Source organism: Cucurbita pepo, chromosome 1 (genome assembly GCF_057944985.1).
Source record: "Cucurbita pepo subsp. pepo isolate OVF chromosome 1, ASM5794498v1, whole genome shotgun sequence".
Taxonomy (NCBI): domain Eukaryota; kingdom Viridiplantae; phylum Streptophyta; class Magnoliopsida; order Cucurbitales; family Cucurbitaceae; genus Cucurbita; species Cucurbita pepo.
In genome coordinates, this window is record NC_141798.1 from 12,314,809 (window position 1) to 12,342,736 (window position 27,928).

At 34.9% G+C, this 27,928-nt stretch overlaps 1 pseudogene; it reads left to right on the forward strand.

Annotated features, from left to right (window-relative positions):
• Positions 1 to 55: 55 nt before the first annotated feature.
• On the forward strand, positions 56 to 27,928 carry LOC147794773 (uncharacterized; annotated as a pseudogene).

Sequence of the window (27,928 nt, forward strand, 5' to 3'; positions counted from 1 at the left end):
CGGGGTAATGGGTATTTTTTTCTTTACCGTCCTCTTGTTTAATTCTCTATAATCAATGCATAGACGCATAGAGCTGTCTTTCTTTTTGACAAACAACACTGGCGCTCCCCAAGGGGATATGCTAGGTCGAATGAAGCCTTTATCTAATAGGTCTTGCAGTTGTGATTTAAGTTCTGCTGGTGCCATGCGGTATGGGGCCTTAGAGATGGGTCACGTTCCTGGTTCTAGTTCTATTCCAAAGTCTACCTCTCACGATGGAGGGATTCCCGGGAGGTCCTCCGGGAAGACGTCTATAAATTCGTTTACTATGGGTACTGTATCTATTGGTTTTTCCTTTCCTTTTGTGTTTACTGTACATGCTGGAAACGCCCAGCCCCCCTTGTTGTACCAGGCGTCTCGCTTTCATCATCTATATTATTTTTGGGTGGTACCTGTGAAGGTTCCTTCAAACTTAAAGGTAAGTCCGTTTGGCGGTGTGAATATCACCTCTTTCTTATGGCAATCTATGCTAGCAAAGTTTTCGTCTAGCCAGTCCATTCCTAGTATGACGTCAAAATCCGTCATATCCACTACTTTTAAGTCTACGTGGATGGTTTGTCCAGCTATTACCACTTGTCCGTCTTTTACTCTAATTTTCGTAACTAGGTCTACCCCTGCTGGGGTATCAACCGACAATACGTGCATTAAGGGTTCTAACTAAGTTTATGATTTATTTATAACATTCCCTACATTCTATCATATAATTCAGATAAAAGAAAACATAAATATCGTGACGTAAAGACATGCATTGACACCAGATCACATCACAACACAAAATCATACAGTATCATGTCATTCAACATTTAAAGCCAACCACATTAAATATATCAAAAAAATTATACATCCCTCATACTACGTAAGGTGTACCTAACAACAACGGGGCATCGGTAATTGGACCGTGGAACATGCCAAGCCTACTTTGTAGGCTAGTCTACAAGATCTATAACCTAGAGCTCTGATACCAACTGTAACGACCATAAATTTTACCTATTTAATCTAAGGTCATTACTTTACTTTGACATGCAGAATTTACATTAAATGGGCCCTGATCATAAATGCGACTTACACTCGCCTTTTATTACCTTGTGAAATAGAAAACGATTACAAGAGAAAGAAAAGAAAAAAAACATTATTGAAATAAGGGAAAAAGAACAAAACTGAAATGAATGTCTTACTCTACCCTAAGATTTGTTATGCAAATACAATTCAACCTATGCTAACCTATACTAATGATGCAAACCGAATTCAATCTAGACTACGAAATGGAAAAACAACTACCCTATGCATGTGCCACGGTCCCGGGGTGTATGATGCCGCTGTCGATGTCACCTGGGTGCCTTGCCCTTATCTGAAAAGTAAAGTAGCACGAGGCTTGAGTATTACTAGAATACTCAGTAAGTGGCCCCCTATCGGGGTTATGCAACAAACACATGCAATGATATGATGAGACCTATCTTTTTGTTTCGTTTTTGGTGCTGTCCTAACGGGTAAACTTTGGACGTGTACCATATACTCTACACACAGCCCATACGTGCGAGTATGGGCTCACCAACTAGTTCGCACACCGCTGGGCCACTTTCCTTATCCAGTGGGCATACTCTGGGAGCCCCTTATGCCAGAACCCGTTAGAACTAGTAACCGTCATGGCAGCGCTATGCAAAGCATAACGGTCGTTGTCCTGCCATTGGATGTATGCGTCCGTACCCTCATGATAGGATAGGGGTATCCCCCAGATGCATGAACACACATAATGCATGAGGTCCCCATTACTTCTACATTTAACATTAATGAACATAACCCCCCTTGTCACGTTCCATGCTTACATGTCATTCTCATTTTCAATTTACGTATCATACATATTTCTATCGGGGTTATGTTTCCAGGCAGTTTACCGTATTTCATGTCATACAATTCATGTTGTTTACATTCAAATATTCCATACAATCATGCCATAATCATTCAAGAACAACATAACGTCACATGCATTACATAACACATCAGACTAAACAGCATACATAGCATACATTCACGTTCACATGATTACATTCTTAAGCACAACCTATCATACGATTTAATGACACGTGCGAATCCACGGGCACGTGCCAACAAACAGAAAATAACGCGTAACCTACGACGGGTGAGCCACTTACTTGGTAGGCCTTAGCCGAAGTACTCCCTAAAATATAAACGTAAGCTCCTAGCTCCTCGTAAACGTTCTACGCTCCTGTTGGTGGTTGGTTCCTATTGTATCATTCGACACATTCGTTAGTATTTCACAAACATAATTAATTTCAAACTTGAATTTGTGAAATACGACCTTAAAATGATCTATTTTACCTTAAACGGGGCCGAAACTAAGTCTGGGAGGGTCGAAACGGTGACAAATAGGCCGAAAACAGGTTTTTTGAGCCAAATAAGCCGCCGGAGCTGAGAAGCCGCCGCCGAGTCGATCAAGCCGTCGGAGCCGAGGGGTGTCGCGCTGCAAACGTGCCACATGGCACAACCAGAGGGCGACGTGTGTGCAGCGGTCTCAGATCGAGGTGCGGGTTGACGGGTCGCTCGCGGGTTATGGGTCGGCCTGGCTGAAGGACGTGTAGGTGCGCTGGGCTGTGCATGTTGGGCGTTGGACTGTGCTTGCGGGTCTCGGGTCGGTTGGGTTTTTGTTCTCGGGTTGTGGCTGGTGGGTTAGGCTGTACTTGGGCTTACAGGTTTGGGCTGAGGCGACTGGGCCACGGGAGTCATCGGGTGTTGGGCTGACTTACGGTTGTTGGACCCGGTTCGGGTCACGAGATCTGGCCCTTGGGTCAAACTTCGTCTCCTTCACTCGGTTGCCTGCGGTTCTTTCCGACGACCTCTCTCTCTCCTCGTTAACATCGTTTCGACGTTTTTTCCTCCTTTTTTTCCTCCGTTCCCGAGTCTCTTTCTCCCCCTAATTCCGTTTTTGGTATTGGTTTGGTTCATAAAGGTCTCACACTCCTGGATCTGGAAGGGTTCGAAAATCTGACGTTTCGTCTCTCTTGCCGACGGTGTACAACGTGTAGGACTCGTCTAAATCTACCCCTGATGTGTGCAAAAGGCTCTGAGATTACTTTTGTTATGGAGGTTTAGACGTCGATTTCGTAGGGTTTGGCCTCGCCGGAGTTTCGTCGGATTTTCACTGTCCTCTTTATTTTCCCTTCTCTTTTTTGCTTCTTTGCAGGTGTCTTGGGTTGGCTGAAGGTCGAGATCGAGTTTCCTTGGTGACCTAGACTTCGGCTGCCCTTTGTGGGTCGTGTGGGAGCGAAAACTCCGGCGTTCGCCAGAGTTTTCGGACCTGCCGACGACTCCGTTTTTTTTTTCTTCGATCCGTTACACAAGATAAAGTTTTTGCCCAAGTACAAAAAACATAAAGTAGTTCACAAAATATAAAATTCACCAAGTTTGGCTTCAAGTTTATCATGTAGATAAGGTATCATCTTCAAATTCATCATTGGCATGAATAAGGCATGCATCACTTTATTCACCTATATAAATATACAAAATATATATGAATATATGATTATATGAACACTTTAATTAACTAATGAAAAAATTATTTCATTAATTTAAATAAATAAACTTCAAAAATTACATACCGATAATCACTTTGTCGGATGACCAAGCAACTGTACTACCCACAGCTCCTTCAATACATGTCATTTCTGACGTAGGCCGCCACAAATAGGTATTGCATTTCTTTGGTATATCAACTCATACTCTAATAGCATGCGGTCCAATAGGGATGTGATGAACAAGAGCAGCTGGATCATTAGAAGACCATCGTCTTTCTACAACAATCTCTCCTGAGTCATGCCAATCTAGTAACTTGCACTTAATTTGAGTATTATTATTGATACTCTACCACAAGAAAAATAAAAACATTGAGAATTTGCTAGTAATAATGAAATCAATAATTTTATTCGTTAAATTAGAAAATCAACTTAAGGTAGGAGAAGGTATTGTCAAATTTGAATGGATGTTTGTTGATTTTGGTATACTTCCAATACCATTGGAGGCTTCCTCGATTAGGTCAATCTATGAAAATTTTAATAAAAATATATATGGAATAAATAAACTCACAATAGAATGAATGTGAAGTTTGTATAACTTAATTTAAAAAAAATGTATCTTGAGAACATTAGTTTCATTTCCATCATTTCTTCCCTCATCTTCAAATATTCTTTCGCAAGAATCATGTATCTATTTTCTTGTTGAGACAAGAGAGACAATTTAGAACGAGTCACTTCAAATCTAAGTCCTCTTATATGCCCACAATCCGGTCCAAGAACTTTACTCAAGACATCATCAACAATACTATTTGATGAAGTTTTTGTCTCAACTTCGGCTTGTTCAATGCGCTCCTACCAAGAAAGTATATCAAATACATAATGCAATTCTTACATTTAAAAAATGTCAATTGTCCATAATTGCTTCACACATCTTATAAGTCAACAGACATGATAAAAAAATCATCTCAACAAAGTCCGTTGTTTGTTTAGTGCTCATATTAATAAAAGACCACTTCAACCACCCATTTCATTTACATTATAAACAAGAGATATCAACGAACACAATACTTCCAAACTTTTCACATATCCAATAAAGTATAAAAAAAGAGTCATTTTCAAACAAGTTTAACACATGTTATAAGAAAAAAAATCCCATAGTATGCAACTACGTCCATAACTTGCGATTTATCCTTTGCACTAGATCTACACAATGTAGCTGCATCTACAGAAACACCACTATTTTGGGTTGATTTTTCCACTCTTATCTAAAATCGTTGTCCATTAATGTTGATTTTTTCACTCTTTATCTAAAATCGTTGAACATTAATGATGTACCCCGTGTAAGACATTGCACATTTTCTTGGTCCATTTGCAAGCCATTTTAACAAGTCAGAGTAAACTACATTAGATGAATCTATTTGAATCTGGCAAGAATAAAAATAACTACTTGTTAGGTAGACTGTGTTGTAGTTTTGTACCTTTAATGATTCATGGAATAGTATGCTACATTACCTTAGATTTTAATCCTGATGGAAATTGTTTTGCATGAATCTTCGAAAGTAGACTAGAATCTTTTACTAGTCTATGATCTAAGATCATGAGTTCATCCATATGCTGACCAGATGAATTACAATTTAATATTGATTTATGTTAAACAAATAATAAATGGTACACAACTTAACTCATTGGATAAACAGTTCCACCACTACTGTGTTGAACAAGACATATCGATGTGCATTTTCTAGTACATCATCGGGTAATGTAATTGAAGTCCCAGCTGATATAGGACGACATTCTAGAATGACACCATTTTCATATTATTGATTACGATGTTCATTATGTGCAACTTCAATCGAGTGTTTAAAATACATTTTTGAAAGTCTACACATTCATCCGCTACATAGCACGCTGCAATGCACCCTTCTGGTCGTGCTTTGTTCCGTACATAACTTTTCAATACCTTCATATATCTAAACGAGACATAAAGATTATGAAGATGACCACAATTACTACCAACGTGATATTAAGAAGCAAATAATTCACCTTTCGAATGGGTACATCCAGCGATATTGAACAGGACCACATATATGAGCTTCACGTCCCAAATGGATAACCAAGTGTATCATTATATCAAAGAATGAAGGTGGAAAGTACCTTTCAAGAAGGCATAAAATGTCCAGTACCTCTTTTTCAATGTGTAACATAATTTCTCTCAATGACACGTTGGCATAGTCTATTAAAGTATGAACATAGCTTATATATTGCATGTCTTGGACCTTTTGGGAGCAAGCCTCTAAGCACCACATATAAAAGTTGTTGCATCAATACATGACAATCATGAGACTTCAATCCATCACTTTGCAATCTTGTAATGATACACACTTTGAAATGTTGGAACTGTATCCATCAGGCAACTTTAGATTATACAACCTTGAACAAAATAATTTCTTCTCAAACTTCGACAATGTATGTGGAGCAGGAGGTAGGTAAGTTCGACCACCTCGCTCTTGAGGATATAGGTCTGGCCGAATTTCTAATATGTAAAAACATGTAGCGACCTTAAATTAAGTAGAAAATTTTGGGTCGTTACAAATTATCTCTCAAAATTGCAACAAGTAGTGCAATTTATACCAAACTTCGAGTATCTATGAGAGCCTTTAGTGTGATTTTGAAATCATAAATTTTTAAGGTAACGAGAGCGTACCATTTTTGAAATTGAGAAGTGGTGATGACTCTAACGAAGGAACTTTGAAAATCTTCTTCATCCAGGTTCGGTTGCGTCGTTTTCTTTTGTGCAGGCAGCCTTTCCTGAAGATTGAGAATTTCTTGACGAACCGTATAAGATTCTGATCTGGTATCAGAGCCGCTCAATTTTCGTGAGGGAAGAGGAGTTACTCGATCTTTAAGAGCGATGTTGCAGAAACCAGGAGAAGGATAAACAAAATCAGAAGAATTTGGATTATGTGATAGCTGAGCGAATAGCCCTTGTGTTCCAGGTGGTAAGACGCGGGAAGCGCAGTAAGTCCGTTGGCAAGCTTGGGTGCTTAGTCATATGAAAAATTCTGAAGAAAAATCTTATCTACATCCTGACAACTTTATCAGAGACAAAACAAAGATTGACAACTTGTCAGCCACACAGTGAGGGCTCACATGTGAATTATCAGTGTCGGTAAATTATTAGTCTTTTAAATTATTAGTTTACTCTATGTCTTTTAGGAAAACAGATCTTGCAGGGGTCATGTCCTGCTAGATTCGATCTTATCTCTTAGTTGGCGTTTTTCAAATTTACGATCAAATTCGAAGTCTATAAAAAGACTTCATCAATGTAAGGAGAGCATCGATCGGCCGATAGCTCTCTCTTGAATATCAATTGAACAATTCAGAGAAAAATCATCCTACTCTTATCTTATCTATCTTATGAACGAATTTCTTAGAAAGCTCAGAAAATCAAGCCATCTCAAATGCTCTATCGATGAAGAAGAAAGTTCAAATGAACATCGAAGGGGAGAAAATCTCACCATCTCAAATACTGTCAATCAAGAATATCAGATTGCCAGAATCGAAGATCAACTCAAAAATTGGTCTATTCCAAAGGTAGATCCTAAAACTATCTACCAAATTTCAACCTTCAATTTTACTCAAAGATCATGCATCAAATTCTCAGAGAAGAACATCCCAATTCGTAGCAATAGGGAATCTCTAAATCTTCTTTCAAGATCTCTTATACTCCAACATCGTGAAGAGTTTAACTATCTCCATGTCGGTCTTGTCCAAGTTGCGGTAAAACCATTGTTCAGACTTGGATTAGATATCCCAGTCTTTATCTCCTTACGAGATAAGAGACATGAAGATTTCTCAAATTCCTTGTTGGGAATGGTTCAATCCAATTTAGAGAATGGACCAGTCTATTTCAATTGTTATCCAAACTTTACTCTGTCTCTCCAGTCTATTATCAGCTCTCATGCTAGATTTACAGTCAAAAAATTTAAACATCAAGGCTGAAACTCATTCTTCAGTCGTCATATTCAGGGTTTATTATAAGCTCATGAATACAAACATTTCCCCAAGAGCATTAAGATCCTCACCAAAAGGATCGACTATGCTCATAGAAGCAAATATTGGAAAATCATCGGTGACTGTCCCAAAAACACTTTCTTGGGATCAAATAACCAGAAGCACTCTCTGGAAAATAGAAGATGCAAATCTTCCAAAGAGGAAAGAATCTCAAAACCCAGTTCAAATCATCGAACATGACGATGGAAGCGTTGAAATAAAATTCAGCGAAGAACCTTCGTCAGAGTCGAAAGTAAAGGAATTTCTGAGTTCTAGACCAAGTACTTCAGGAATATCAAGGTCAATGTATGACCCCTTAAAGGTAAAAGAGGTCAGTTATGATCAAAAAAGGGCGTCAATCCACTATGAAGATGGCTCAAGGTCTCTAACCCATACGGATATGGATACTCAATCCGTCTACGAAAGCCAGCTAAATGTCATTACAGCTGATTTCCAGATAGACAAAGAATTTTTGAAAGCAGATTTTATGTTACCAACTCTTCAAAAAGAAATGCATTCTTCCAAACCTACAAAGAGGGTGAGCGAAATGAATTAAGAGCTCAGTGGTATTCTCATATGGAAACCATCAAAGAAAATATACCATTCTTCGAATGGTTTGAAGAAAATATTCTGCAGGTATGCACCTTGACCCAGAGGAGTTGGAAGACTACCAAAAGAGGCGAGGTATATTCGAAACATCCTCCGTTAGAAGAAGTCGAATTCGACAACTACTATGGAGAAAAGGTCAAAGCTAGCCCTTTCAAACATATTCCGGAAGGACTAGAAAAGGGTAATCCGACCCTAAAGGATATCAAGAATATCCAGCATCAAAACAATTATTCAAATAAGATTTTATCCACGATCGCTACTCAACTTGAAAGTATCGAGGGAAAAATCTCAAAGAAATCAGGTACTCAGCAGGAACAGGCAAGCAGCTCTATACCAAAGGTTGATGAGTCAATACCAATACTCAGACCGGCAAATCTCGAAATATTTACAAAAAGGATTTCAAAAGAAGAGGCTGCAATGGCCAAGATAGAGGAAAAGTTGGACAGGATATTAAATCCCGCCATGACGCCTCAAGATTCATCTGTCAATGTCGTTAACAATGACGACGAGAACCAAGAATTCGAAGACGAGATTGCAAATGAGAGAGAAGAACCTTTCTACAATCGAATTGAAAGGATCTCTAGAAGAAGTCAAAATAATGCCAGTAATCAGAAAAACTGGTATCCTCAACCGTCTTTTCCGGATATCCAATTCGAAGAAAAGACACTACAAACTCAAGCTCATTACGATGGTTTAGCAATCTATGAATGGAATATCGATGGATTGTCTGACTATCTGATAATGAATGTTGTCAATGAGATGATGATGGCCGCAGGCGTGTATAAATTACAAGGCCATAAATCCGACCATCAGATAGCTCAAGTTTTGGTAACCGGATTTACCGGGCAACTCAAGGATTGGTGGGACAAATATCTCGACGAAACAACCCGCCAACAGATATTAAACCACTATGTCATTAGGCCAACTACTCAAATTATCAAAGAAGAAGGTCCATCAACTAGGACCGAAGTACAACATGAAAGGGTAGAGGATGCTGTCAACACCCTCATATATACCCTCATAGAATTCTTCGTCGGCGACCCTCTGAAATACCAGGAGAGATCCACCGAGATACTCATGAATCTGAAATGCCCTACCTTAGGTGATTTCAGGTGGTACAAAGACATGTACTTCAGCAAAGTTCTTATTAGAACAGATAGTTCGTTAGAATTCTGGAAAGAGAATTTCGTCAATGGACTACCAAAACACTTCTCAAGTAGGATCAAAGATGATCTTAAGACAAAGTACAATGGAACAATTCCATGGCAAACTTTGTCATGCGGATCCATAGCATCCTTCATCATAGAAGAAGGACTCAGACTTTGTAATGAGTTAAAGATTCAAAACAAGCTCAATTCTTCGATATCAAACAGAAAAGAGCTTGGTAGATTTTGCGATCAATATGGATGCAAGGGAATAGAAGCTCCCTCAACCTCCAGACGAAAGAAGGTTAAGACGCATCCAAAACCTTATCAGTCATACAGGCCTAGAGAAACATATCGAAGTAAACCCGTGCAGTCTCAGAAGCCAACATATTCAAGAAGGAAGTATATTCCTACAAAAACCCATAGAGGAAAGAAAAAGCAAACTTGCTTCAAATGTCGTGAAGAAGGACACTATGCTAACAAGTGTCCAATCAGAGGAAAGATCAATGAGTTGGATATAGATCAAGAGCTGAAAAATCAGCTATTACGACTGACCCTAACCGACTCAGAGCAATCGAGCGAGGGAGAAATCCTCGAACTCCAAGAAGAATCTGATTCATATTCTAGCACAGAATACGAATCAGAACAAGAAGGAAAAAGGACGTGCGAAGGATGCATAAATGTCCTTACCAAGGATCAAGAAATTCTACTCGAAGTAGTATAAAAAGTTCAAGACCCAGAAATTCAACAGAAGATTGCTCAACGACTTAGGGATGCCATGACAATCTCTAAGCCACCTGAAAGGGAAGAAAGAAATCCCTACAGACTCCAATCTGTTCTCCAAAGATTTGAAAAACCGAAGGAACTCACTACTCAAGATTTACAAAGAGAGATTAATAATCTCAAACAAGAAGTACAGGCGCTAAGATCTGAAACCAGGTCAGAATCTTATACGCTTCGTCAAGAAATTCTCAATCTTCAGGAAAGGCTGCCCGCACAAAAGGAAACGGCACAACCGAACCTGGATGAAGAAGATTTTCAAAGTTCCTTCGTTGGAGCCATCACCACTTCTCAATTTCAAAAATGGTACGCTCTCGTTACCTTAAAAATTTATGATTTCAAAATCACACTAAAGGCTCTCATAGATACTGGAGCCGATCAAAATTGCATTCAAGAAGGCCTAATACCTACAAAGTATTTTGAAAAAACTACTGAGGGCCTTAGAGGTGCTAACAACAACAAACTCAAAATTAATTACAAACTATCAAAAGTTCATGTTTGCAATGATGGAATTTGCTTCGTAAATTCCTTCCTTTTAGTAAACGACTTAGGACAAGAACTAATCCTAGGTACTCCTTTCATTACTCAATTATATCCTTTTAGAATAATTGAAAATGGGTTAGAATCAAAAGCCTTAGGAAAGAAGATAAAATTTAACTTTCTTTCCCTAGCGAAATAAATAACGTTCAAAAGAATACAATTATTCAATCAATAAATGTATTAAATTATAAAGAAAAACAAATTTCTTTTTTGAAAGAAGAAATTTCATTCAATAGAATAGAAGAACAAATTCAAAATAAGACTGTCCAGTCTAAAATCAAAACTTTACAAACTCAATTAGAAGGAGAAGTTTGTTCAAATATCCCAAATGCCTTTTGGAATAGGAAACAACACATAGTTGATCTTCCTTATATCAAAGCTTTCGAGGAGAAAAATATTCCTACGAAAGCCCGACCTATTCAGATGAATAAAGAATTACTAACATTCTGCAAAGCAGAAATTAATGATCTTTTGTAGAAAGGTCTTATTAGACCATCAAAGAGCCCCTGGTCATGTGCGGCTTTTTACGTCAACAACCAGGCAGAAAAGGAACGTGGAGTCCCGCGACTGATAATTAACTACAAACCCTTAAATAAGGTTTTGGAATGGATCAGATATCCAATTCCAAATAAATCAGATTTAATGCAAAGAATTTCAAATGCAAAAATATTTTCAAAATTTGACATGAAATCAGGATTTTGGCAAATCCAGATTTCAGAAAAGGACAAGTACAAAACGGCTTTTAATGTCCCTTTCGGACAATACGAATGGAACGTTATGCCATTTGGGCTAAAAAACGCTCCATCCGAATTTCAAAAGATTATGAATGGTATTTTCAATCTTTTTCAAGACTTTTCAATTGTTTATATTGACGATATTCTGATTTTTTCTCAAAACATCGATCAACACTTTAAGCATCTTCAAACATTTTTGACGACAGTCAAAAGAAACGGTTTAGTTGTGTCTAAACCCAAAATTAAACTTTTTCAAACAAAAATCCGTTTTCTCGGATTTGAAATTCATTTGGGTCTAATTAAACCCATTCAAAGGTCCATTGAGTTTGCCTCAAACTTTATAGACCAAATTACAGATAAGACCCAACTACAAAGATTCTTGGGATGTCTCAATTATGTGTCTGATTTCCTTCAAAATATCAGACCCATTTGCAAGCCACTTTTTGAGAGACTAAAAAAGAATCCAAAGCCCTGGACTGAAGAACACACCAAAACAGTCCAAAAAATCAAATCCCTTGTCAAGTCAATTCCGTGTTTATCGCTGATAAACCCAAGGGCTAGTTTAATAGTGGAGACCGACGCATCCGATATTGGATATGGAGGAATCCTAAAACAGTCCCTTGACAAGAAAGAATCCATTGTCCGTTTCCATTCGGGAATATGGAATTCTACTAAAAAAAAATTATTTAACAGTAAAGAAAGAAATACTTTCAATAGTACTTTGTGTACAAAAATTTCAAAGTGATTTAATTAACAAAAGTTTTGTTATCAAAACCGACTCAAGGGCATCTAAATTTGTTTTAGAAAAAGATGTCAAGAATGTTGTGTCTAAACAAATTTTTGCTAGATGGCAAGCCATTTTATCTTGCTTCGACTTTCAAATTTTGCCTATAAAAGGGATCGAAAACCCCTTGGCAGATTACCTCTTAAGAGAGTTCTTACTCTCAAAGAAAAATTCTCCCTAACCAATCTCCATCTCCCAGCAATGACCGGAAAGAAAGTGATCGAAAAAGGGAAGAAGCCCAATGCTTCTTCAAGCACACCTACTCCAATGACATCCGACAGCTATGCAATGGATGCTGGTTTCACATTGGTGACCAGATCTAAAGCAAAGCTTTCTCAAAAACAGGCGGAGGTTATCACTCCGACGAGGCCTTCAGCCTCTTCAACACGGCCATCTGTCGTTACTCCATCGAGACCCACTGTCTCTTCCACTTCAAAGGGACCTTCTGTCCCCTCGACCTACTCGGACGCGGTTGTTCCCGTTCGTTTTTCTCCAGTTCCTGAAATCAAAACCTATTTTCAAAAATCTGTGTCTATACCAGAAGCTCTGGTAGAACCAGAATACGACGACCCGAAAATCGGCGAAGTCGTTAAAAAGGCCTATCCATCGAGATTCTTTTATATCCCAGAAGATCTTCATAAAACCAGAAGGTTTTATGAATTCATTTTAGTCGACACAAAGTCCGTCAAAATTACTCATATTCCGAGTCGCGATGATCCTTCGAAAATCGCGTATTCAAAATTAAAAATTTTTAAAGTCATGAATCCGACGTATTGGAATCAAGATCCATACATGGAAAAGACATTCTCAAAACCTTTTGTTCCTCATTCTTACTCGTACAGAGACTATCAGATGGCATGGTTCAATGTCATTTGGTATCAAAATTACGAGCATTCATGGTTCATTCAATTCTGCCAGAATGCTCATAAAATTCATTACCCATTTTGGTTCATCAAATAGTGGAAAATCTTTGGATCAGCCAAAGATATATTTCCAGTTCCAATACAAGAATCGTTCCACTATTTCGTTCAAAATATATTCAAAATCCCATTTCCATTGACCATGCGCTTTTGCGTATATTTTCAAATTCCTTGGATTTTAACTTGAAATTTTCAAGTTAAAGAGACCGAAGACCAAATAAAACATGTCTTCAAAACTATCAAAATCAAATGGTGGGATAAATATACTTATACCCACGCAGACATCAAAGCGGTAAAGGTCTGGCTATTTGAGAATGGCCACCTTCAGGATTTATCCAAGAAGAAGACCTCCGAATTCCTTAATTCAAAGTCGAGGCTACTCGCCGCTTTAGCCCAGACAACTTCGGAAGCTGATTTTCAAAAGCTTCTTTAAGAAGCCGCATCAGTCGGTTCGACGTCTTCTCCTTCTATTATAGAGGAAGAAGATGAAGACACGATCTATGATCTCAATGATCCATTTTTGGATTCACAACCACTTTTGTAGATATCATCATCTCAATGACTGAATAGTCGTTAAAAATAAATAATAATAAAAAAAAAAAAAATCCAATTTTCGTAAATGGAATATGTTCCCTGACATATTCCATTCAATTTTCCTTCTTTTGGCACATTGACTATTTTTGTTTTTTAATTATTAATGTACTTTTTCTTATTTCATCATTTCATAAAGAAATTGATGAAATATTGATAAACGTTTGGATTATGTAAATATATGTATGTACATCTATGTAAAAACATGTATTAAAAGTATTAATTAAGCTAGGATGATAGAGCTCATGTAAATCGTAAGGGCTCAAGTCATTAAGCTGAGATCTTAACCTTGTCGTTCTATCAATCCTAACGCTATCGTTCTATCAATCTATCACAGACCAATCCCTTTCTACCCAAAACCTAACCAGATTCTTCCATCAATCTCTCTTATCCATATCACTTCGGTATGTAACCTAACCTTAACGTTTCATGAACGTATTTTACTTCTATCGTTACATTTTGTTTTATGCATTCTTCTCGTATCCTATCTCAAACATATCCTTGAACACATTGTACTGCAACTATTATCATACAATTCACATACTTATAACATATACATGACATATAAGAAACATATCGATCTACAGACAATTCACACATATCAATATATATGACACGTGCAGAACCACGGAGCACGTGTCAACATCAAATATAACCATGCCGTTAGTAAGGTCACTTACCTGCCTAGCTTAAGTCGTTGTCACGAATATATCTTTAATGAAAGTTCGATTCCGTTCTTTGAAATTCGAGTCAACCTATATGAGCCCATGACATTAGTTTCAGGTTTGAACTCTATAACATTATTTCTCTAATTTACATTGGTCCATTGTTAAAAGTCTTGAAATGTCTATAATTATATTTTTATTAAAAATCTTATTTTTCATGGTTACTGTTCTATAAAAAAAATAGATACATTTATTTAAAGTTATTCTGGCCTTTACTACTCTCTGTATTTATCTTTCCCTCTATATTTAGTTTGTGGTTTTTAATTCTCTAATTTTTTTTTTATCTGTTGCCTTTTAATTGTGAAACAAATCTTTCCTTATCTTAGTGTTTTCTATTCAGAAGTTTTCTGGGCCATCCTATCTCCATTTGGATCTAATATTACTAATTTGACTTGATGTAGTATAAATGATTGACATTTAGTTTCTAACTTAGATCATTGTAATAATTCAATGAAGATCTAACCATAATTTGTTGTGATTTCTGAAAAAAAAATAGGATAAAAAAAATGAAGATTTAATATATACCTTATTGATCGGATCTATTAAATCTTTGAATCTCAACTAGATAAAGGCCATTCTTTTTTTTTTTTTTCACACAATTATTGTTTTTCTTTTTCTCACACAATTATTGTTTTTCTTTTTCTTGTTGCAGTGTTATTTTTTTTTGTCGTAAGGATGGGTTGATGAGAGATAATTGTGGGAAGGGATGAGAGGTTAGTGGAGAGAAGTGGGGAAAATGTTTTTTTTTTTTTTTAATTTTAATTTGAATTATTTAATTAATTAATTTATTATTATTATTATTTTAACTATTTTTTATAATTTTTTTTATTTGTTTATTTGTTTATTTATTTTTGGTCTATTACATAATTCTTCTTCTATTTTTTCCATCCAACCATGTTTTATTCATGTGGATGCAACTTTAACACGTGAGGGAAAATGTTGTTTTTATTTTTATTTTTTAATTTTAATTTTAATTAATTAATTATTATTATTATTTTAACTATTTTTTTTATAATTTTTTTTTGTTTTCTTCCTTTGATGTGATGTAACTTTGACGAGGTTAGTGAAGAGGAGTGGAGAAAGGTTGTTTTTATTTTTATTTTTTTATTTTTATTTTAATTATTTAATTAATTACTTAATTATTATTATTATTTTAACTATTTTTTTATAATTTTTTTAATTTTAATTATAATTAATTATTATTATTATTTTAACTATTTTTTTATTTGTTTATTTGTTTATTTATTTTTGGCTATTACATAATGTTTCTTCTATTTTTTTCATCCAACCATGTTTTATTCCTTCCATGTGGATGCAACTTTGACAAGAACCTCTCCATTTTTATTCATAATAGGAAGTTTCTACGACATGGTATTTCGGTGACCTTTGAAAAAGGGGAAGAAGTCGTTTCTCTATTTATTTGATTTAATAATTATGTCAAAAATCAAATAAATAGAGAAAAGCCGGCTATCGGAATCGAGCCGATGACCATCGAATGCGATGCTCTAACCTCTGAGTTAAGCGGGCTCACATAACGGAAATGTTACATGCATAGTAATTTACTAAATTATTGGGATCTGAGCGGGAATATGAATATAGAATTTAATTCAATTTCAAATAAATATTGAATATTGGAATTGTTCTTATGACCCATATATGAATACTTTTTTCCATTCTTCAACCAAAGAGACAGAGTATTATCTCCACAAATTAGACATGCTATTTACCTTTTGTGGTGCATCCAACAAGATTTCCATATGCAAGAAAATAATTTATAGTCCATATGAGAATTGCTCTTAAATTGAAATATGTTTTACTTACAATATCATAAGCTTGTACTCCTTTTCATAGATGCTGTAAATCTTCCACAAGAGGTTGTAAGTAGACATCAATATCGTTTCCTGGTTGTCTAGGGCCAGAAATCAACAATGTTAACATTATATTTTCCTTTTTCATACATAATCAAGGATGCAAGTTATACGTAACAAGCATGACTGGCCAACAACTATATCGACTGCTCATGTTGAAGAATGGATTAAAACCATCTGTAGCAAGGCCTAACCTAAGATTACGAGAGTCCATAGCAAACTCGGGCCACTTTTTATCAATCAACTCCCATGCAACAGAATCAACTGGATGTCGAATCTTTCCATCAATACTTTTATGTTGAGAATGCCATTGTAAACTTTCACCCACTTCATATATTTTAAACATTCGTTTAAGTCGCGGAATGATAGGAAAGTATCTTAATACTTTAGCAGGTATACCTTGCTTGATTGCATTCATTTGTCTATCAACCTTCCACCTTGAAGTTTACATTGAGGACAACTTTCTAACTTTTCTTTTTCATTTCTAAATACACAACAATCGTTACATATGCATGGATTTTTTTGGTAGCCTAAGTCAAATTCCTTGAACAATTTTCGAACTTCATAAATAGATCTTGGAATGACATTATCAATTGGAAGCATGTCATACAAAAGTTCCAGAAGGCTTGTGAAACTAGCATCTACCAACCATTATATGTCTTAAGTTTATACAATGCCACAACTGCTGATGTATATTTTGTACATATGGTGTACAATGGAGTGTTTGCCTCTTGGATATTGTGAGAAATATTTTTGTCTTCCTCGATGTAAAAGAACCATTCTTGTCCTCCTCTTCAATATATGTGCTCTTATATAAGATGGTTGCTTCCAACATAAGAGCATCATCGACTTCTTTTTCAACATCCTCCTCCTCACATACTTCTCCGTGATGATACCAAACATTATATGTAGGGTCCATTCCCTTAATGATTAGGTGTTCATATATGGTTTGGATATCATAATGTCTCATATTCCTACACTCTTTACATGGACATAGAAACTTTTTGGCATCCAGCTTCCTTTTCTTCATTTCTTGTAGAAATTTCATGCTCCTTCCATGTACTCATCGGTAGCACTATTAGACAAAGTCAATTTTGGTAAGTATGTGTCTTAAAAATAAAGTGTATTGAAACTTATATTCTCATACTGATTCAAATACAACCAATCTTTGTTGAACATTTTGAAAGCTCTGGTATGCTTAATAGGATGATCAATTGGACCGTCGATAACTTGGTTCACAATCACTATTTAAGAAAAGAAGATATCGATAACTCTGATATATTTGTGTTATCTTTAAAGTTGGAGCATAATATATATATATATATATATATATTATATATATATATATGATAATAAAGAGCCACGAAAGGTAAAAACTTAGTGTAACAAGTACATTCAAATCTTTCTAAAATATAAGACGAGAATAAGGTAACTTACATTATCTGTTCAACACCTTTAAACATTATCTATTCAACACCTTTAATTTCAATTAGTTCGCTAAACCTTAAACCACCCTTTGTTGGCACTTTGTCTAATGCATAAGAATGGACTAATCAAGAAAAAAAAAAAAAAAAAAAAATCCATAAGCAAGACAAAATTAAAAGAACAAAAACAAATTAAAGTGCTCAAATTGAATTATTTTTCTAATTTCCATAATTATCTTGCAAGATTCATCTCATAATTATTTTATCCAAATTTTAATTCAAGTTTTATATTATATAATTCTCCTAAAAAAATCACATATACTCTTAAAAGGTTGCTTATTCGAGTAGAAATTTCACTCATATTTCACTAGAAAGCTACAAATATTTTCCTTACCAGAGCATATATATCTATATATATATTTTGTAGCAGAATAATATTTGTTCAGTAGGGTCATTGAAATGTTGATCATTGATGGAGTAGTGTGTGTTTATCTGTTGCAAATATATATTAGTATCAGTATGTGTTTTTCCTTAAAATGTCGCTTACTCTCGTGATGTGGAGTGAAAAGTCATTGCAGTAACAAAAAATTTAAACAGCAAAAAAATTTCGATATGGAGTATGTGTTTATATACATGGAGTAGGGTCATTGCATTAGCAAAAAAATTCACTCATACACTCATACATCACTAGATTGAGAGGAAAAATTACTATAACACATTGCAGCAGCAAAAAAATCCACTCATACACTTATACATCACTAGATTGAGAGGAAAAATTATAACACCTCAATCCGAATCCAAACCTCATAATACTAAACAAAATCTAAAAAAGAAGCAAGGTAGAGAGAGGGAGGGGGATGACAACTAAGATGGCATAAGATTTTAAACATCACTAGATTGAGAGGAAAAATTACTATAACACCTCAATCCCAATCCAAACATCATAATACTAAACAAAATCTAAAAAAGAAGCAAGGTAGAGAAGGAGGGGGATGACAACTAAGATGGCATAAGATTTTAAACTAACCTACTTGAGAACAAGTTCACTAATTGCCGAGATAGTGGGAGAGAGTGATTTTTGCAAGATTGTCGATGGGAGAGAGTTGCAATACTTTTATTGATAGCAGATTTTAGGGCTTCAATGGGCTGGCTTTTCCAATTTCTTTTCTTTCCCACCTTTTTCTCTTTCCTACTTTATTTAAGTTTGAATTAGCTTTCAGTTTTCTCAGCTTTTCCCATTTTTTTCCTTTGGTTCTTTATAATTGCACTAAATAGAAAATGTTATCTTTAAACCCTATCAAAAGCCTTCATTCGACTGAGTATTATAAATAAGTCGACAAAATTGAATACTTTTACTGTACTTAAATATCTAAAATATCCTTTAGATTTAGATCATTTTGCAACTGTTCTTGGATGATATATATACAAAATAATGAACACCAGTTTAGCGTAATATATATCCGGAACAATGAACACAAATTTACACTAATCTAACTCAAAAAAGGACTAACCTAAAAAATAGAGTTCCTTACCAAAAAAAGGACTAACCTAAAAAATAGAGTTCCTCAAGGAAGTAAACACAATAGAGAATTGTCTCCGGAGGAAGCAAATTGTTCGAGGGAATGAATACTGAAATAAGATAAATGAATTGTTTGTACGATTCTGTTAAAGAATTGAGACATGAGTCATACTCGAGGTGGGATGTGACTCAGTTTGAAATAGAGAGGATAAAATGTAGAGCAAAACTATGGAATGCAAAAACCAATGATTAATAAAACTATCTAATTAATTTATATTAATAACTACATCTTCTAACAAAAAATGGATTGTTGTACGATTATTATAAAGAATTGAGATGTGGGTTAGACTCGAGATGGGGCGTGGCTCAGTTTGAAATGGAGGGGATTAAGATAGCAGAACAAAAGTTTGTAATGCAAAAACCAAAGATTAATAATACTATGTAATTAATTTATATTAATAATTACGTCTTCTGACCAGAAATAGATTGTTTGTACGATTTTGATAAAGAAATTAGACGTGGATCAAACTTGAGGTAGGGCGTGACTCAATTTGAAATGGAGGGAATTGAAGAGCAAAACTCTAGAATACAAAAACTCAAAGATTAATAAAACTATGTAGTTAATTTATATTAATAATTATATCTTTTGACAAGAAATGGATTGTTTTTACAATTTTGATAAGAATTGAGCCGTGGGTCAGACTCGAGGTGCAGCGTGGCTCAGTTTGAAATGGAGGGGAGTAAGATTGCATAACAAAAACAAATGATTAATAAAACTATGTAATTAATTTATATTAATAATTACATCTTTCTGATGAGAAATGAATTGTTTGTATGATTCTGATAAAGAACTGAGATGTGAGTGAGACTCAAGTGTGGCGTGACTCAGTTTAAAATGGGTGAAAATTGCATAACAAAACTCTGGAATGCAAAAATTCAATGAATAATAGACCTATCTAATTAATTTAGATTAATAATTACATCTTCTAACTAGAAATGGATTGTTTGTACAATTTTGATAAAGAATTGAGACGTAGGTCAGACTCGAGGTGGGGCGTGACTCAGTTTGAAATGGAGGGGATTAAGACTCCAGAACAAAAGTTGTGTAATGCAAAAACCAAATGATTAATAAAACTAGGTAATTAATTTATATTAATAATTATATCTTACGACAAGAAATGAATTGTTTGTATGGTTCTGATAAAGAATTGAGACGTGGGTTAGACTCGAGATAGGGCATGACTTAATTTGAAATGGAGGGGATGAAGTCTTGAGATCAAAAGTCTGCCATGCAAAAACCTAATAATTTATATAGTACATCTTCTGATGAGAAATAGATTGTTTGTACGATTCTGATAAAGCATAAAGATGTGGGCCAGACTCGAGGCGGGGCGTGACTCGGATTGAATTGGAGGGAATGAAGATAGTAGATCAAAACTCAACAATGCAAAAACTCAATGATTAATAAAATTATACATTTAATTTATATTAATAATTAGATCTTTTGACGAGAAATTGATTATTTATACGATTCTAATAAATAATTGAGACGTGGGTCAGAGTCGAGATATGGCATAACTCAGACTAAAATGGAGGGATGGAACTGCAGAGTAAAAGTCAGTAATGCAAAAACTCAATGATTAATAAAATTATATAATTAATTTATATTAATAATTACATCTTTTTACGAGAGATTGATTGTTTGTACAATTCTCATAAAGAATCAAGATGTGGGTCAGACTCGAGGTGGGTCGTAACTCAGATTGAAATGGAGGGGATGAAGACTTCAGAGCAAAACTCTATGATGAAAAAATGATTAATAAAACTATATAATTAATTTATATTAATAATGAGATCTTCTTGACAAGAAATTGATAATGTGTACTATTCTAATAAAGAATTTAGCGTGGGCCGGACTCGAAATAGGGCGTGACTCAGTTTGAATTGAAATGAATGAATACTGCAAACCAAAAGTCAGTCTGCAATGCAAAAACCCAATGATTAAAAAAAAAATTATATAATTAACTTATATTAATAGAGAAATTGATTATTTGTACGATTTTCATAAAGAATTGAAACGTGGGTCAAACTTGAGGTAGAGGGTAACTCAAATTAAAATGGAGGGGATGGAACTGAAGAGTAAAAGTCAGTAATGCAAAAACCCAATGATTAATAAAATTATATAATTAATTTATATTATTAATTACATCTTCTTACGAGAAATTGATGGTTTGTACAATTCTCATAAAGAATCAAGATGTGGGTCAGACTCGAGGTGGGTCGTAACTCAGATTGAAATGGAGGGGATGAAGACTGCAAAGCAAAACTCTATGATGCAAAAATGATTAATAAAACTATATAATTAATTTATATTAATAATTAGATCTTCTTGACAAGAAATTGATAATGTGTACTATTCTAATAAAGAATTTAATGTGGGTCAGACTTGAGATAGGGCGTGACTCAATTTGAAATGAAAGGAATGAATACTGCATAGGAAAAGTCCACAATGCAAAAACCCAATTATTAAAAAAAATTATATAATTAACTTATATTATTAATTACATCTTCGGAGAGAAATTGATTATTTGTAGGATTCTCATAAAGAATTAAGACGTGGGTCAAACTCGAGGTAGGGCTGGATCAAATGGCTAGCATAACCAAAATAGTTGAGCGGCTCACCTAAATTTGTTTGTTTCATTGTTTGCGGCTTTCGAGTGCATTAGATTTGTTAAATTTTCTTTCTGAAATAATAATAAATTATTCCATTTGCAGAAATGAAACAAAAGATGACGAGAATCTTGAAGCTAGCGAACAACAGAGATCCAGGGAAAAAGCAAAGGAATGCCAAGGGACTTGAAGAAGGAAACGAAAGTTGTTGGTCTCGTTGGAGATCTATACAAAAATTACCAGAAGAATATGGTCATCTTCGAGATGAAATTGAGAGAATCATTAAATCTAGAATGGAAAAAAAAAAAAGAAAGACAATGAGAAGAGATCTCTTCTTCATCTTCAAGCTCCAGCTCCGACTCTGAGTTAGAATACTTTTCGTCAGAGGAAATGAGCAATGGTAGTTTCTATTATTTACATAATGAACAGTCGAGCAGCTTGGGTGCTCAAATTCAAGCTGATTAACTAGAAAAAAAAATTAAATAAAAGAATGAAGTCTTGGCTAAAGTTGATTCACTACATTGGAAACTAGAAAACGTAAGAAACCAAACTGGAAAACAGAAAAAACTAAGAGATATTCGAGAAAATGATTTTAATAGGAAATTTGAAAGAAGAATGGATGGAAAAGATTGAATTGCACAAAAGGTACTACATGAGAAAGAGAGAGTTCTTACCATGGATTAAGGACTTGGAGACAAAAGTAAACACTCTACATTACAGTAGAAGGGAATAGAAGAACAGAACATCAGTAGCTCAACAACACTAGGAATTTCGAGTTGGAGCTGACATTGACGTGTAAGGAGACATAAGCTTCTTCTTAGATAATCGCCTTAGTAGGGTAAGTCAAGAGTTTGAAACAAAAAATAGATGCATCGCAGGCTTGAGAGAACAAAATTAGGGCAAGATATGGAGCAATGTAAACAAAAATTTTCTCAGATTAAAAATTAAAATTATCTATTGAGAAAGAACCCTAAAGGAAAAGGACTAAATCATTATTGGAAGAAAGCAAGCAAGCGAAGAGCGGCTTATCAGACGTGGCTTTGAGCCTGATAAGCATAGAGAGGAAGAAGGAAGATTAAGCAAAAGAGCTCCAACAGCTTGAAAGATAAAATTCGTCTATTGTCGCAAAGCAACTACACAACGAAAGCAGAAAAAAGTTTAGGGCGAAGAACAAAAGATACGAGCAAGAGGAGACAATTCAAATAAAAAAATCAAAATCATGAAGGTGAGCAGATGAAACTCAACAACATGAATGAATTTGGAATGGATAGAATAAACAGAAAAATTGTAGAAGATAGCACCAAGCTTCTAAACAGATATTAAGTATCACAAATAAGCTCACTCTCGCAAAATATTGAGTTAGAATGAGAAACAACGAACTAAAACAACTAAAACAAATTTAACTCGATTCATTGCACAAATGGAGGAAAAAGAAGAACAGAAGTTCATGCTTAGAGAAAAGGATGAAATCTAGAAGCGAAAATAAGCAAAAAGGGAGGAGAGAACTCAACCTGATTCGAAGCTTAGGCCAATTGAAAAAGAAAATGATGAAAACGGAGAATAGTGAAGGAGAAGAAGAAGAACGTCCAAACTTGAAGAAGACAACCGAAAAGTGATTAGGGAAAAATGTCATAAACACAAAAACAATTTGATTCTCCCTAAAAAAGAAAAAAAGATTGAACACAAAATAAAATAAAATAAAAAAGCTGATACAAAACAAAATAAAAAAAAGGAGAGCTATATATATATTTTTAAATGGTAAACTTCTTAATTTACTCTCTTTTTTCTTCCCTGAGTTGTGCCCTAATTTAGGGGTGGAGGCTAGATTTATTTTTTCCTCTTAATTTCCTCTCTTCCCCTTGTGGTCCATTTTGCCATAATCTATGGAGCTATAACCCATGTATTTCATCTTTTTCTTCCTTTTGTAATATATTTTTGTCCGGCATCAAATGACAACTTCGTCTTTGCTCTATTATAGGGGTATGGTTAATTTTCATGATTTTAAAGTTTTGATTTTTCGATAACACATTGGGTCTTTTTTATCAAATGTTCTATTTTCGCGGAACTCCTTTCTTTTGCCTAATATCTAGTTTTCATTCATTTCTTACTCCAACATTTCTCAGTTTTTTTAATTTAATTTTTAGTTTATATTCCAACTCAAGCCTTTGGAGAGGTTGACTTGGAGTGTGTGGTTTCTCTTTGATTATTTTTTGGAGAGGTTGACTTGGAGTGTGTGGTTTCTCTTTGATTATTTTTATTGGGTTGTTTGAGGTTTTGATTCTATTATTGATTACCTTAAAATCATGGTAAATGGTTCTACCAATTATTTGTGCTGGGTTGTTTTGGGTTTTAATTCTATTATTGTTGCCATTGAAATTATGGCAAATGGTAAAAACACCCGTAAAGAATTATATTTATTTCAAATTCAAAATTTGTTAGTGTCTCCTTGTTCTATTTTTTATCACTTCTTTTTTCATGCTCGGGATAAAAGCAAGACCACCTAATTTCCACTTCGCTATATATATATATATATGATGACATGATGTCTAATTATTTTTATGCAATCAGTTAAATATTGAAATGTTCAAGTTATTAATATTTGGTAATCTTATTTTGTTTTCTTGCAGAAAATTTACAGTGAATAGAGTGGTTAATTATCAAGATAAAAAGATAATGTAGTAAGCTTTCTTTATGTGTTGTATCTAGGTTGATGTTCTATGTTTTCTCTTCTAGTCAGTAACAAATTGTTCCAATGTTTAGTTAACTTGCATACGAGTGTAGTTTAGGTAGGATGACAAAAGATTGTGATATATTAAGAGACTGAAATTTTTTATGACTTCGTAAAAGATTCTTTTCAATTTCATATACTCATTACATTTTTCTATGTAAAATCAATTTGGTTAACTAAGCTGGAATATCTTGTATGGCTAAGTGGTGGATGTGGAACACATTTTCATGCAACAATCAAGAGAAAAATGTCTTATGAATGTTTTTTTGACCGGGTGGATAATAAGTTTTAAAAATTGCATGAAACATGGATAATTTTAATTTATTTTTAGGGGCAAGGATTTGTACTAATTGAGATTTGGTTTTGATAATATAGATTTTCTTTTCTCTTTGTTTTGGAATTGACTTTTTCCTTTTTGGTAGTCTTTCACATTATAACTCAATTCTTCCAATTGAACTTTGCAAGTACCTATTGAACCATCTAAGTGTTAGAAGATATACAAGAAGATTTTTTCTAAATACCTTTACTTCTCAAAGTCTTGATCAACTATGTTAATTATTTTGGATGCTTTCTTTGGTTTTTGCCATTTTTTGAGTTTTTGCTGTCGTCTGTATCAACTTATTTTGTTTGCTTTTATTAATAGTGTAAAAACATTTTAGTTTGTGCTCATTTTGTTTGCTTTTATTAATAGTGTAAAAACATTTTAGTTGGTGCTGATAAATGATCTGACTTTTTTCCTTACTAGGTAAATAGGAACTAAGTTGGGAAGAAAAAATGTGGAATAACAAAGTTGCATAACATTGGTGACATGGCTTAACCCTTTACACTCAAAGATTGGTGACTTGCGAAATTGGTGACATGGCTTAACCCTTTACACTCAAAGATTGGTGACTTGCGAAAAAAGAGGTAGAGATGGTTTAACCCTTTACACTCAAAGATTGGTGACTTTACACTTAAAATGGCTCTCCCTTCTTTTGGTTCCTCAAACAACATGATCAAAATTCTCTAATCTCATCTAGCATACTAGTGCAAGGTATTGAAAAACATCTAATGTACCTTTAGTCATATCAACAACAAGAAGATGATCAAAGTCTAAAAGTTATTTTCTTGGTTGTAATGTTCTTGTAGAAATTCATGTTAAAAAATTGTATCTTTTTTTTTCCTTTTGATTTATTTCTTCTCATTTGAACTTGCTTAATTGGTGCACTTGGAATTGTATTTTACACCATTTAGTATTCTACCTTATTTAATTAACTCAATAACTGATGCCTTGTATGTTTGCTACATGGTTGGAGATGTTATATTCTTCTCTATGTTGGCTACCAATGAATTTAAAATCTCTTGTGCTTTGTTTTCGATTGTCCGTGCTTGTGGCTACTTTGGCTACTTGTGGTATAGTGAGCCCATTAAGTAAGGCTTGGTAATACTCAAAGGTATGATTAGTCTCTTTGAACATAAATATTAATTTGAAAGTTGGGTATTTAAATTGGTCTCTTTCTTGGTTAACAGACTAGTGACTGGGTCGGGCCTAAGTCTTATAATGTGATAGGAGCACCCAGAATCAAGAATCCATTCACTGGTTTGGCTGACTGATAGGGAGATTGTCAAGGCATCATCTGTATCAGTGTCGTCATCTCTAACCACATTGGACGACCCCTTCTCTTTTAAGATCGGACAATCTTTCTTCCAATAGCCTTTCTGTTGACAATATGCACACTCATTTTTATCAAGTTTTTTGGATCTTCTTCTCTCCAAACCACATAAATATCTTAGTGTTTCTTTGTGTAATTTCGTTCATTCGTGTTGTGAGTACATTTGTTCCGCTTTCGGCGCACAACAAGTGGTATCAAAGCCTAATTGTGGCATTTGGGGTATTGTGAAAGTTTTGGCCTCATCGACCACTAGATGTGCTCACAATCGTGCTTATTTTCTTGAAAATGGCAGAATCATCTGGAATTAAATCACGGCGTGGATCGAGATTTTTGAGTTCTAATCTCGAAGTAGAGAAATTTGATGGAACCAATAATTTTGGTGTTTGGCGAGGCGAGTTAGCGATTTGATGATCATGCAAGATCTTGATGCTTCTCTCCAAGAGGTGATGCTTGAAGACATGACAGAAGCAGAATGGACGAAATTAAATTGGAAAGCTTGTGGAATTATTCGATCATGTCTTGGTAAGGATCAGAAATATCCATTTATGAAGGTAACCATGGCGAAAGAACTATGGGACAAGCTTGAGGCGAAATATATGAAAAAGAGTGTGGAAAATAAACTCTATGTGAAGAAGAAACTCTTCCGTTTTGACTTCAAGAAAGGTATCTCAATGGCTGAGCATTTGGATGATTTTAACAAAATTATCACTGATTTGCTCAATCTTGATGTTAAGATTGATGACGAAGACAAGGTGTTGTTGTTATTAAATTCTTTGCCGGAATCCTACGAGTTCTTAGTAACTACCCTACTATATGGAATCATTAATATTGATTTTGAAGATGTCTCAAATGCCTTAATAAATAATGAGATGCGAAAGAAGGAAAAGGAGACATATCAAGATAAATAATGAGATGTGAAAGAAGGAAAAGGAGACATATCAAGACTCTAGCTCAAATGTTCTCACTACTCGTGGAAGGACTTCTACTTGGCAAAGGAACGAATGTGGAGAGTCCCGATCAAAGTCGAGAGGTAGATCAGATAATTGGAGAAAACTTGATAAAAACGAGTGTGCATATTGTCGATAGAAAGGCCATTGGAAGAAAGATTGTCCGATCTTAAAAGAGAAGGGGTCGAAGTCCAATGTGGTTAGAGATGACGACACTGATACAGATGATGCCTTGACAATCTCCTTATCAGTCAGCCAAACCAGTGAATGGATTCTTGATTCTGAGTGCTCCTATCATATGTGTCCCAACAGAGAGATTTTTGGACTTAAAAGAGTTCATTGGTGGAGTTGTCTATATGGGGAATGATAGTACTTGCAAGATGATGGGAATCGACTCAGTACAAATCAAGATGTTTGACGGGGTTATACGAAAACTCAATGATGTGAGGTATGTCCTTGACTTGAAGAAAATTTTGATTTCCCTTGGCGTTTTGGATGCGAGTGGTTATCGTATCATTTTGAAAGGAGGGAATTTGAAAGTAGCTCGTGGAGCATATACTACCTCAACGGAACCACAATAATTGGGCATGCTGCTGTGGCAAGTTCGAAAGAACAAGACATATCGAAATTATGGCACATGAGACTTGGGCATGCTGGTGAGAAGGCGCTTTAG